The sequence below is a fragment of the Piliocolobus tephrosceles genome, chromosome X, assembly GCF_002776525.5.
Source record: "Piliocolobus tephrosceles isolate RC106 chromosome X, ASM277652v3, whole genome shotgun sequence".
In the NCBI taxonomy this organism is placed as follows: domain Eukaryota; kingdom Metazoa; phylum Chordata; class Mammalia; order Primates; family Cercopithecidae; genus Piliocolobus; species Piliocolobus tephrosceles.
This window is the reverse complement of record NC_045455.1, coordinates 53,693,022-53,706,137: the sequence shown is the minus strand read 5'-3', so window position 1 is coordinate 53,706,137 and position 13,116 is coordinate 53,693,022.

Sequence of the window (13,116 nt, the reverse complement as noted above, 5' to 3'; positions counted from 1 at the left end):
TGGTAAGTAAAGAAGCCTGTAAGCACATGTTAAGAAACTATACTATAATAATAACATATGGTGTGCCACAAACAACTTGGAATATGTAATTTATTAAGCAATGGTCTTCAGTAACTAACTCAGGATATGCAAATATATAGTATAGGGGAAACAATTATTTCTTTTGAGAAAAAACGGTAAGTGAAACTATAACTTTTAAACAGCTAAACAAACCCATCAAGAATAGTACTAGACAAAGCTAAAAGAATGACCTTGATTTCTGCCTACCGAGTACAGTGATCACCTCTGCTTTCAGTTTTACATAGATATCCCTGATATTAAAAGTGAACAGCAGCCTTATGGACTATTGAGAATGCTTTAGTTGAGATTTCATCAGTGGCCAAAGCTTAGTTATTTAGAGGAATCTCAGTAAATTGAGCCAATATATTTTCTTTGAGAGCTGGAGCAGGGGGTCACGTTTTGTCCTAAGGAAGGGCTGCCACTTTTTCACATGAAGTCAAGACACCGGTGGGACCAGATTCCCTGAATTCTTTTCCATTTGGCATTTCCATTGAAAGTGAAGCTGGCTGGGCTCTTCTCACCTTTTTCATAATTAAATGTGATTTGACACCACCTTAACTTAGGAATATGAGGCCGGAGAGTCAAAAGGCATACATAGCTTGTATGTTTAGTTTAGACATGAATACAAGATAAAGCTTGTCACTTCTTTTCCAAAAGAGTGTATCTGGCAGCAGCAGCAGCATCAGGAGAGCAATCAACCCTGAATTCTAAGGAGCGATCCAAGTACATAAATCCCTTTTGCCAAACTTCAGTTGGCAAAACATTCCATCACAGGAACTTGTCGTTTAAAGGTGTCATTTGGGTAGGTAGGCCAAAAAGGACACTTTTACAACATGGCCTGTTGACTTGGTCCCCACTCGAAAAATACTGATTTGTGGACTAAGGACAATGCACAAGCTTTAACAATGCAAAGCTATGCTTTTGCACCTCCAGTTGATGGCATACGAGCATATTATTCTTCCAGAACACTGAGAAAATGTTAAATGGTATGTAATCTATGTTAAATATTCCTTTGTTTAAACAAAAAAAGAAGTGCTAGTATAAAATGACAATAGTAAAAATATTAAAGTATCTCATTATTCTGTGTCCACTTAATTGTCAACTGTTTTATTGTTAACACATAATATTCAATACATAGTTTTATGTAGTTGTCTTGGGCTATAATAGATTCTATCATTGTTTTCCACCCATACTTGCAACTCTTCCACTTACATACTGGAGAAAGAAGGCAAATGCCCCTTTACAATGCTTTAAACTTTTATTTTCTTGAAATTTGAATAGTTTACCATGTATTCTGTGCCTTAACTATCTCTTCTTCCCTGGCATGATATCTTAGTCAGTTCAGACTGCTATACAAAAAACCCATAAACTGAATGGCTTATAAAAACTAAAAATATATTTCTTTCAGTTTTGGAGGCTGAATGTATGGTATCAGGGTGCCAGCATGGTCGGGGGCTGGTGAAGACTCCCTTCTAGGTTGCGGACTGCCAATTTCTTATCATAGCCTCACATGGTAGGAAGAGGGTGAGAAAGCTACTGGAGTTAATTCCAATAAAAGCTCTAATGCCTTTCAAGAGCACTATACTCTCATGACCTAATTATTCCCAAAGTCCCGTCTTCTAATACCATCACAGTGGGTGTTAGGATTTCAACACAGAATTTTGTGAGGTTCATAAACATTCAGTCCATTCCACATACCCAGTATTTTATCTTGCATATAATAGGCTCTCCAAAATATTTATTGAATTCAAACATCACAAGACTGATAATAGAAAGTAACTTTTATTTATTGACAATATTTGTGTCCTCTTATATTTTTGATACTTTTCTTAACAAATGTCAACAGCAAAGTATCTCTTTTCATCCATCTAATAAAGAAATCAGAAGTAGACATAATTAGCAAATGGGACTCCTAATTTTGACATGAAAACTGAGGAGCTGTGTAAAGTTTGCAAGACATTAGTTTCTTTTCGTGTTTCTTTACAGCAAAGTGAACCAGTTAAGGCAATAACACATGTAATTAGTCTCCAGAATAAGGACATTTTACACAAAGATAGATTTTACGCAAAATAGATTAGAATCAATAATAACTACCCAATAGTCAAAGCCTGCTCTAGCATGTCAGTCATGGGGCCACTAAGATTTAAAAAAGGAGCAATTTCATTGGGCTATGGAGATACGCTGCAAAATATTTTAAAACATTTATTTATCTGTGCATTTTAAATACAGAAATGATCATTTCTGAGGTTTGGATCAGTAAAATGTCTCCTATTCTCTTACTTGCACTACTATATTGAGTTTGCAGATGATCTTCCACCAGTAGTGTCCCACATGCAGTTACGCTTTTGGCAATCTATATAAAAGGAGACTTGATGGAGGGTATGCTTCTGTACTGCACATCCCCGAGTGAAAGTATGAGTAAGTGGGTTACCATCAATATGAAACTGAGGACTCTTGCCACTTAGAAGAGCAAGAAGCGAAATGGCTGGTTATGAGATACGTGGGAAGAGAAGAGTGGGTAAGGGTCAAAGAGAAAATTTATTCCACTAGCTCTATTTGCTTTACCTTTCTTTAAAGTCATAACCTTGCATGCCAATGAAACCAATTTTATTTCTCCATCTTTCATATATTTAAATTGAAAGTGTCTAAAACACGATGTAAATTTTAAACAAAATTGTTGACCGGGTATGGTGGCTCACACTTGTAAACCCAGCACTTTGGGAGGCCAACGTGAGAGAATTGCTTGAGGCGAGTAGCTCAAGACCAGCCTGTACAAGATAGTGAGACTGTCTGTACAGATTTTTTTTTTAAACCAGCCTTGTGTGGTGGCATACCTGTAGTCCTAGCTACTCGGAAAGCTGAGGTGGGGAGATCCCTTGAGCACAGCAGTTCAAGGCTACAGTGAACTATGATCACACCACTGCCCTCCAGCATGGGCAACAGAGAGAGACCCTTTCTCAAAAGAAAAAAATTGTTGGAGCAACATTAACTGCCATTTTGAATAAATTAAAAATCATATCATCTAGATACTTTACATAATTTATTAAGGTATTTTGTTTTTTAAGACATGTGCGTCTCACTTTGTCACCCAGGCTTGAGTGTAGTGGCACAATCATAGCTCAGTGCTGCCTTGAACTCCAGGGCTCAAGGGATCCTCCTGTCTCAGCCTCCCAGATAGCTAGGACTACAGTCACACCATCACACTGGGCTATTTTTTTTTTTTCTTTTTTTTTGAATTTTGTAGAGGTGGAGTCTCACCATTTTGCCCAGGCTGCTCTCTAACTCCTGGGCTCAAGCTATCTTGCCCTCTTGGACTTCCAAAGTACTGGCATTACAGGCATGAGCCATCTCACCTGATCTATGTATTTAATTTCTATTCATCACAACCATCTTGTAAGGAGAGTGAAGTGAAGATTAAATAATTAAAATAATTTTATAGTAAACCGTGGTTCTGGGTATCAAACCTAGTTCTACCTTTTACAAAAGTTCATGCTGTTTCAGCTATATGACATTAATTTCCAAACAACCTACATATACTTTATCCAAAATAGGTATATTAGTATAAATATTCTGGATAATATTTTCTTTTATTATATTGCTATGGTATAACAAAATCTATCAAAATTTATATATAGGCTTGCCCCTTAAAGTAATAATACTATTAATTAATCATCTAATAACCACATCTTATTCATTCCTAATTATTTACCTTTTTCTGCTTTGTTTCTTTTGTTTCTTTGTTTTTTATGAACTATCAAGACCTATACTCACCCTTAATGGTCCAGCAGCACTGATATCCTTTTCGTCTTAAAAAATGGGAAAGCTTAGTCCAGCTTATAAAGCTGCTTAGCCCAGCCTTGTTGAGTATTACATTCAAAATGCTGCATAAACAGTTGTGGGAAGAAAAAATACCTCATTGTCAAATAGAAAATTACCCTGATCCTTCATGATTTCTCCATGCTCAATACTTTTTGTCTATACTACATATATAGCCTTCAGGGCTTTGTTCATTCATAAATTTGACAAGTAAACTTTGAGCAATTCTCATGTGTCAGATCTGTTCTAGACAGTGATATTTAGCACTTAAAAAGAAGAAAAAGAAAATCCCACCTCCATGAAACAACCATTGTAGTGGGAAAAAAGAAGATATACAAATATAGAATATACCATATGGTGATACAGGATGTATAGAAAAAGTAAGTAAAAAAGGAAGAAATGGGATAGGATGATAGGATAATGATCATAGCAGTCACTACACTATATCAAAATTTTAATTCAAGTATCTCTTTAGTTTCCAAACTGAAATTTCCTAAAAAGTATCTACTATGTCTTTTTTTCTCTCTGATTAACTGTGATTGCATTTCTTCCTTATTACTGTTTTAAGAAATTACCACAAATATAGTGACTTAATGCAGCCCTGTTATTGTAGTATAACTCTGAAGATCAGAGTTTCAAATTGATTGGCAGGCCATGTTCCTTATGGAGGTTTTAGGGTAGAAACTCTTTCCTTGTTTTTCCAGCTTCTAGGTGCTGATAGCATTCCTTAATTCTCAATCTCCTCATTCATCTTCAAAGCCAAAAGATAGCATCTTTGACTCCTTTACTCTCTCTCTCTCTCTCTCCCCCCCATTCCCCCTCCCTTTCCACTTTCTATCTGTCTCTGATTCTGGCCTTCTTGTCTGTGTTTTATAAATACCCTTCTGATTACATTGGAACCACCTGGGTAATCTAAGATGATAGCCAGGTTTCAGATTCCTTTCAAATTCCTTTCAAAATTAAAAGGCCTTTTTGCCATGTAAGGTTACATATTCACAGGTTCTGGGTATTAGGACATGAACATCTTTGAGGTGCAATTGTTTTGCCTATCACAGACTTATAATTTAAGTATCAATAGGACATGTGTGGTGTGTTTATGTGTAGCATATGTAAAATTTACAAATGAGTCTTTTATAAATATTTATATGACACATAGTGTAAGAACATAATGTGTGCACACATACAATATAATATGATAAAATATAACACATAAAGTACATATGTGAACTTGTGGGTGATTCATTTTCAAAAATAGAGAGTAAGCTTTAAGAACATACGGATGTTTTGTTTGAAAGAACAAACAAAGAGATGCTACATGGGTTCAAAAGGTCTGAATCTAAACCTTTAATGTGTGTGACTTTGTCAAACTTTTATCTTTTCTGTGAATGCCTACTTCAAAAACTTGTTATGAATCTCAACAAAAATAGCACATACAAAAGGCATTTCATGTACTTAAATATGCTTTCCCTTCTATCCACTGACCTCTATAATTACAGCTACACTAAAAAAGTGACATAGCATGATGAAATGGAACATCATTCAGAGACAACATTGACATTAGAGTAGTTGAAAGAGTATTAGCTGTGGAGACAGAAGAGGAGTTTCTCTGTGGAATCATACAGATCTGTGTATGCATTACAGACCCATCAATTTTACTGTGAGAACCTGAGCAAGCTGTTTCAATATACCGTACCATAGATTTCTTATCTCTCCGTCTCTCTCGTTCTTTCTCCCTCTCCTCTCTTCCTTCCTTCTTTCCTTCCCCCCTCCCTCCTTCTCTTTTTACTTCCTTTCTTTCTTCCTCTCTCTGTCACTTCCACCCTCCTTTCCTTCTCTTTCTCTATGCTTTCCTACTTACCTATCTTTAGTGGGGAGAATAATAAAGCCTAAAATTTTTGCAATAATGAATTAGCATAATTCTAGAATTTCTGATGCATTGATGATCATAATCAATGCCAATAGCTAATGCTTACTTTATGCATAATTTGAGCATTTTACATATTAGCTTATTTAGTTATCCAAACAATTCTATCAAGTAAGAAGCATTTATTCAATATAAATAAGGATAACTGAGGCACAAATAAAGGATCTTGGTTAAGATCACACAGTTAATAAGTGATAAGATAGGGTATGAGCATATGAAATCAGACTACCAAACCTGTGTTCTAACCACCAAACTAGACATCTTAGCTTAACAAATTTGTTGTTAAAATAAATGTGGGGTAAAAGTAAAGCTAATGAGCCCCACCATGTACTGGGAACCATATATATATATTTTTTATTTACAAATTAGGAAGTAAAATTTGGAGGACTGATGACCTATCAAAGTCACACATTTATTAAGAGACATATCTGATTTTAATCTCCAAATTTTTTCCACCTAAGTACTTGTCACCCAAGGAAACAAGGCAACACATTCTATAACATGAAGTATAAGCATGGCACATTTTTAAAGACTTAATAAGGAAAAGTAAATCCAAAGGTCTTAGAAAGTGATAAATATCCGTTGTTGGCATTGTGTTCATTGTGACCCATGTAGAAATAAAACTTTGGAGCAGTTTGAACGATGAGATGGTTTGCATTTCACATATTATACGGCAAGATTCTCCTGAATGACTAAAATATTCTCTGAGATTATTTGTTTATGTCAGGGCTTAGCACACTATACTTCTAAAGGGACAAATAGTAAATATTTTGGGCTCTGTGTGCTAAATAGTCTCTGTTGCAGCTTTTTAGTTCTATTTTAGTATAAAGGCAAAGGCAGTCATAGCCAATACACAAATGAATGGGTTCAGGCTGCGTTCCAATAAAAACTTTCCTTCCCAAGACAGGCAGTGGACCAGATTTTGCCCACAGTTGGCTGGCTTAGTAACTAGTTAAAATTTCAGATGTGTTCAAAAAGATAATACTATATGTTAAACAAAAAAATCTAAATAAAAAGGTCTCTGCTCTAAAATAAATACTTATTAAATAAAGTTGATAGCTAAATTTTGCATTGCACATAGGATGGTGCTAGGGGCTCATATAAGTCATATGAAAATTTAGGTAAATTTTACAAGCAAAACGTTAAGATTTTCAGGGACACACATCTAATCAGTAATGCAGCTGAGGTCTGAACGCAGTCCACCTGTCACATGATTCCTTCATTTTTACCATCACACTTCATCCTCTCTTTATCTAGATCCACTGACTGTTTACTCCTACAGGTAAGATTGACTAAATTTTAATCTCAGCACCACAGACATTGTTGAGGTTAAACAACTCGATTTCAATCTTGAAACCAGTTCCTCAATTTAATAAAAAATAATTTGCCATGAATATTTAAATATAGCTTTCCATATGCGAGAATCACCATAAGTCACTAAAACATCATGGAATACAGATCATTTTATCTGGAACCATATTTGAGATTACTAAAAAAGTAAAACCAATCTTAATTGATATTATGAAATTATAGATGTACCAAACATTTATAACTTTAACTTTAAATTACTAAGTTCAAGTCTACAAGATTTTGGATGTTCAGATTTTGTAGGGTCAGTACTGTACAGTGTTCATTCAGTACTGTTCTGTGCAATGGTCTTATCACTGATCAAATTGAACTGTAGAATAGAATTTAATCATTAAAATTTTGCAAATCATTTTTTCATCTTTAAGAAAAGATTGATTTGTAGCAGTTAATATTTAAAATAAAGCATGTTCATATTACTAGTTATTAAGGTGAGAACAATAAAGTGTTATATGGTAATAAAATATTTTATGTGAAAAGAGATGCTTGAAATGTATTGAATTTAGTATGCTTTTTAATATTGTAAGTTATATATCAACATATGTCATAATATTTTCTTTGCTAGAAACTAGAACAATTCAGCTTATGTAAAATTTTTAATAAGCCATATCCACATGTTTAAGTCGTCTTAAGGAAACTAAATACAAATATTTTAAAATAAAAACATTGACTAAATAAATTAAAAATTGCATTTAATTTGGAGGTCCTTTAAAAGTACAACTATATTGAGTACATATATTGTGAAACAATATTTTATTTTAACTCTGATTACAAAATAGCAGTAACTATACATGAAATGATATTGAGTTATCATTTAATATCAACAAATTCTGTGATATATAATTTAAAAAAAACATTTGTTTTCTCACATTACCCAGTATTTTTAAAATATATGTTAATTATACTGCTATGCAAAGATGCTCAACACATTATGCTGGCATGGCTTTGGGGAAAAAAACATCCAATAAACTCACTTCAGTCTAAATCACCATCAAGGGAACTGAAGCAAGTGTGTGTCAGTATGTTCAGTATTATAGCCCAGGGGGACATAACACTTGCTATGTTTGGGGGAAAACAGCAGGACTTTTCAGTAAAAAGGAGACAGAAGGAAAACTCACGATCACAAAACAGAAAAGCATATTGCTGATAAGACATAAGTGTTAGAGGTTTTCTACAACCTCAAGCTGTGCTTCTCCCAACAAAAATCTCATACTAATTTACACAAGGCAATTTTAGTTGCACAGCTAGAAAGAACTGTGAAAAATGAAATTAGTTGTTCTTTTACTAGAGATGATTCATTGCAAACTTCTTAAATGCTTTTCTTTTTTGAACTCTATTGAAATAGCAGACTTTGGAATTAAAGAAAACAGGGGAATAGTCATTTTATTACATTTGGACATAGTCTTACTCCTTTCCATAATAAATGATCTTCGTAAAACTTGTATGCCTGGACAAAAGGAAGATTTAACCAGACTTCTGACTGTTGCCTAGAGCCTATGCCCTAAGTAAAAATGCACCACCAACCGTAGATAAAAAATTCTCCATTGTTTATTCTGTAAATGGAGTGAAAATAAGAGTAAATATTTCCCTTCAAAATTATCCTATACCTTGACTTCTTGTATTTGTGTTGTTTCATGGCCCCAAATATATAAGTTTGTTGCACTGACATCTAAACAGAAGGGTGTAGCTCCCCTTATCAAAGTGTATGATGATTTTAATATCACAAATTTAAATTACAAGGAAAAGTAAATCAATCCAATTGAGGTAACTGTAAAATGTAAACAATCTATATATGTACTATTTTCTAAAAGTGATTTAAGTGATTTGTGTTTGACTAGTGGATGCCTGACATGGGGTTCCTTGTGAGTCACGAATAATTCCAGTTGGGCTCACACTTTCCCAGGGTCAGAGAAACTTAACAGAACTCCAGTTTCAGGTGGAAATGAAAAAAATAAGTTTCCCAGGAATGACTTCACAAAAGAAATTGAAGAGATTCTGACTTTCACTTACTTATTAATTTTACTCAGGTTAGGTTATAGTTGTTATATTTCTATAACTAAAGAGATATAATGACACAGGATTTTAGAAGTAAAGTTCTTGCTTTTGAAACTAGTATATCCTTTATTTCTGTTAACCAACAATCATTACCCATGTTGGGAATACTATGAATGTCTGATATTGTTTGCCTCTGTGTCTATACCCAAATCTCAAATTGTACTCCCATAATTCCTTTGTGTTGTTGGGGGGGACAGGGTGGGAGATAATTGCTTCATGGGGGGCAGTTTCCCCCATACTATTCTTGTGTTAGTGAATAAGTCTCATGAGATCTGATGTTTTCCTCAGGGGTTTCCACTTTTGTGTCTTCCTCATTGTCTCTTAGCCTGCAGCCATCCATGTAAGATGTGATTTGTTCTTCCTTGGCTTCCACCATGATTATGAAGCTTCTGTAAGTCAAATTAAACCTCTTTCTTTTGTAAATTTCCCAGTCTCAGGTGTGTCTTTATCAGCAGCATGAAATTAGACTAATACAGAAAAGTGGTACTAGTAGAGTGGGGTGCTGCTGAAAAGATACCTGAAAATGTGGAAGTGACTATGGAACTGGGTAACAGGCAGAGATTGAAACAGTTTGGAGGGTTCAGAAGAAGATGAGAAAATGTGGGAAAGTTTGGAACTTCCTAGAGACTTGTTGAATCTCTTTGCCCAAAATGCTGATAGCAATGTGGACAATAAGGTCCAGGCTGAGGTGATCTCAGATGGAGATGAGGAACTTGTTGGAAACTGGAGCAAAAGTTACTCTTGTTATGTTTTAGCAAAGAGACTGGCAGCATTTTTGTGGAACTTTGAACTTGAGAGAGATGATTTAGGGAATCTGGTGGAAGAAATTTCTAAGCAGCAAAGCATTCAAGAGGTGACTTGAGTGCTGTGGCAAGCATTCAGTTTTAAAAGGGAAACAATAAAAGTCTGAAACATTTGCAGTTTTACAACGCAATGGAAAAAAAATCCCATTTTCTGAGGAGAAATTCAAGCTGGGTGAAAAAAAATTGCATAAGTAACAAGGAGCCAAATGTTAATGCCCAAGACAATGGGGAAAATGTCTCCAGGGTATGTCAGAAGTCTTAATTGCAGCCCCTCTCATCAGAGGCCTGGAAGCCTAAGAGGAAAAAGTGGTTTTGTGGACCCGGCCCAGGGTCCCCTAGCTGTGTGCAGCCTAGGGAATTGGTGCCCTGTGTCCCAGCCTCTCTGGCCATGGCTGAAAGGGGCCAACGTAGAGCTCTGGCTGTGACTTCAGATGGTGCAAGCCCCAAGCTTTGGCAGTTTCCATGTGGTGTTGAGCCTGTGGGTGCACAGAAATCAAGAATTGAGGTTTGGAAACCCCTACTTACATTTCAGAAGTTTGCTTCATTGGTGGTGCTCTCATGGAGAACCTCTGCTAGGACAGTGCAGAAGGGAAATGTGGGGCTGGAGATGCCACAGAGAGTCCCTACTGGGGCTCCACCTAGTGGAGTTGTGAGAAAAGGGCCACTGTCCTCCAGACCTGAGAAGGACAGATCAACCAACAGCTTGCACCATGAACCTGGAAAAGCCACAGATACCCAACACCAGCCCATGAAAGCAGCCAGGAGGGAGGCTGTAGTCTGCAAAGCCATAGGGGCAGAGCTGCTCAAGACCATAGGAACCCACCTTTTGTATCAGCACAACCTGGGTATGAGACATGGAGCCAAAGGAGATCATTTTGTAACTTTAAGATTTAACTGCCTCACTGGATTTCAGACTTGCATGAGCCCCATAACCCCTTTGCTTTGGCCAATTTATCTCATTTGGAACAATTGTATTTACCCAATATCTGTAGCCCTATTGTATCTAGGAAATAAATAGCTTCCTTTTGATTTTCCAGGCTCATAGGCCAAAGGGGCTTGCCTTGTCTCAGATGAGACTTTGGACTATGGACTACTGAGTTAATGCTGAAATGACTTAAGACTTTGGTGGTCTGTTGGGAAGGCATGATTCATTTTGAAATGTGAGAACAAGAGATTTGGCAGGGGCCAGAGGTGGAATGATGTGATTTGGCTCTTCTTTTCCCCACCCAAATCTTATCCTGAATGGTACTCCCATAATTCTCATGTGTTGTCATGGGGGAACTGGTGGGAGACGATAGAATAATGGGGTCGGTTTCCCCCATACTGTTCTTGTGGTAGTGAGTAAGGCTCACGAGATCTGATGTTTTTATCAGGTGTTTTCACTTTTGCATCTTCCTCATTCTGTCTTTGCTTGCTACCATCCATGTAAGACATGACTTGTTCTTCCTTGGTTTCTGCCATGATTGTAAGGCTTCCCCAGCCATGTGGAACTGTAAGTCCAATTAAACCTCTTTCTTTTGCAAATTTCCCAGTCTCGGATATGTCTTTATCAGCAGTGTGAAAATGGACTAATACAAGGTCCCTTCAACTAATAATAGTAATATCTAACTTTCATTGTATATTATATGCCAGGCATTTAGCTCTGCCTCTGTACATTTTATCATATTCTATTTAATTATTTAAAACTTCTATGCCTTAGCTTCAGTTGTGTCCCATTTACAGATGAAGTTTTTGAGGCTAGGCATGGTACCAACTGTTTGAATATCTCAGAGAGAGCAGTTATTCCAGAACTCAAATCCTATTTTTATTTTATTTTATTTTATTTCATTTTATTTCTGAGACGGAGTCTCACTCTGTCGCCCAGGCTGGAGTGCAGTGGTGTGATCTTGGCTCACTGCAAGCTCCGCCTCCCGGGTTCATGCCATTCTCCTTCCTTAGCCTCCTGAGTAGCTGGGACTACAGGTGCCGGCCACCACTCCCGGCTAATTTTTTTTCTGTTTTTATAGAGACAGGGTTACACCGTGTTAGCCAGGACGGTTTCAATCTCCTGACCTCTTGATCCGCCCGCCTCGCCTCCCAAAGTGCTGGGATTACAGGCGTGAGCCACCAGGCCCGGCCTTCAAATCCTATTCTTACTGAACTTTAAAATCATTTCTTAAAACTGAATTTGTGCACATACAGTCTTACAATCTCTCATCCCCATAGCTGCTAGCTGATTTTGCTCCCATTTATGTATTTATTTCTATTCCAATTATTACTATATATTTTTATTAACTGCAGGTCAACAGGCTAAGTGCACTGTTCACAAATGTAGCCATCAACTAAATATTCAATGCTCAAATTTGCGGACATTTTAAATCCTCACCTTATTTTTCTTTTGGAGACACTATAAAGCAATTCTACTGAACCTAGCTCTCAGGAACTGCATGAAACTTATGGTCATTTAAACAATATGCAAATGGGGTAGTAAAAATGTTTCATTATTTCTTTGAGCATGTACTAGTAATGCAACAATAGTTTGGATATATTTATTCAAGTCTATGATCTTTCCTTGCTGCCAGAAGTGTTTTCATTGATGACAATATATTTGAAAGGATGAAGGAAAGATGAAAAGTAGGAAAGTAGCAAAGAAAGAAGAAGTATTTGTAAAGATTAAAAAATTATTTGAACATTATTAGATGAGAACCAATACTTTATATTGCTCAGTAAACAATGTAATAATGATATTATGTGTAGTACATACTCATAAATGTATAGTTTAGTTTCTTAGGGAACAAAATATTTATACTGTTAAACCCATAAAGCCTATTATTTTAAAATATTTTCTATGCTGCTTGCTCAATACCTTTAAAATTTCCTTGTTAACTCTACTACCTCTGCTAGTTTTTTTATTATTCTTGTTATCTCTGTATCGTAATTTGGCAGGATCTCTTTGTTACCATTGGTCATTTTGATATATTAGCTCTCGATCTGACAGGGTGACATATCTATGTGTAGGTCTGAGAGGCACCTACTAGTCAATAGTCCAAATGGAGAACAGATTTTCCCTTCCTTCCTTCCTTCCTTCCTTCCTTCCTTCCTTCCTTCCTTCCT